The 1,156-nt window shown below is 62.1% G+C and overlaps 1 protein-coding gene across 2 annotated transcripts in view; it reads left to right on the top strand.

Annotated features, from left to right (window-relative positions):
- The window catches only part of Mapk1ip1l (mitogen-activated protein kinase 1 interacting protein 1-like), an 18,772-nt gene that overhangs the window by 5,282 nt on the left and 12,334 nt on the right, over positions 1-1,156 (top strand). Inside the window, exon 1 of one of the 2 annotated variants that reach the window (XM_005376756.2) lies at positions 968-1,093. The exons of the other annotated variant lie outside the window; for it this stretch is intronic. The gene's annotated coding sequence lies outside the window, so the exon portion shown is untranslated. Of the gene's footprint in view, positions 1-967; positions 1,094-1,156 lie in introns of those variants that run through there. 2 annotated transcript variants of the gene reach the window in all.

Here is a 1,156-nt window from a genome sequence, read left to right as displayed (position 1 = left end):
AAAAAAACACATATTGTGTGTATATTAGGCCATATGGTTTTTGTTTTGTTTGTGTAGTGCTAGGGATTGAACCCAGGGCCTTGCACATGCAAGGCAAGAGCTCTACCACTGAGCCACATCCCCAGCTCACAATTTTTGTTTTCTGAGACAGTAGCAGTTCAGGCTGGTCTGAACTCACACGGGTCCTCCTGCCTCAGCGTCCCTAAACGCTGAGATTACAGGCATGTGCTACCACACCTGGATTAGGCGGTATAATTTCGACATCTTCAGTTACTAGTTATCAGTTCCTTGAGAGCTTGGGCCATATGTCAGTCACCCGGGGCCTGACACAGTAGGTACTTAAACGTTTACTCACAACACGAACCCGTGAGCTGTCCCGTGGCACAAGGGTAGACCGCGTGCTCAGCCAGTGCGGGGTCCTGGGTTCGAACCCCAGCACTGAAGGAAAGATGCTCATGCGATATTGATCTGCCTTAGCCTGGGCACTATTGGCAATTTAGTGAGAGCCTGTCGCAAAATAGAAAAGGCTAGGGGTTTAACTCATTGCACAGGCCCAGGGCTCCGGCCCCAGGACCACCGGGGCGGGGGGACACCGCTAAGGGCGGCCGGCTGTGCCCGGGGCACACACGGCTGCCGATACCCTTGCAAACGTCTTCCCTTTCCCGCGCTGACCTAGGTCCGCTCAGCTTTGCCCCAGGGTCTGTCCCGCAGCCACGCCGGCCCAGCTTGAGGCTCGGCAGTCAGAGCTGCCGGCAGAGGGAGTCTAGATTCTGCTCTCGAGCCAGCAAGTGAGCAGGGACCACCCGGGGCCGCCAGCGTGTCCTCCGCCCCTTTTGGACTCCCAACACACACTGCCAAGCCCTCGGCCGTGGGGCCGCAGTCCCGCACGGGCCCAGCAGGGGGCGCGCAAGCGCGCTCTTCGGGAGGGCGGGGCCGCAGGAAGGGGCGGGGCTTCGCGCTCGGCATTTCCTGTTCCGGCGCCAGGAGGCGGGCGCGCTGCTTGTGCCGCGCTGCCGTCAGTCAGGCTGCGCCCGCTTCCTCCGCATCCAGCTCCCTGGGGCCCGTCGCCGTCGCCGCGCTCGGATCCTGCCAGGTGAGGCCGCCGCAGTGCTGAGGGGTGCCCGGGGCTGGGCGGGGAGTCGCGGGCCGGGCGGGG

Source organism: Chinchilla lanigera, unplaced genomic scaffold (assembly GCF_000276665.1).
Source record: "Chinchilla lanigera isolate Chin_1 unplaced genomic scaffold, ChiLan1.0 scaffold00008, whole genome shotgun sequence".
Classification (NCBI taxonomy): domain Eukaryota; kingdom Metazoa; phylum Chordata; class Mammalia; order Rodentia; family Chinchillidae; genus Chinchilla; species Chinchilla lanigera.
Note: the sequence above shows the minus strand (reverse complement) of the source record. Positions and strands in the feature narration are given on the sequence as shown.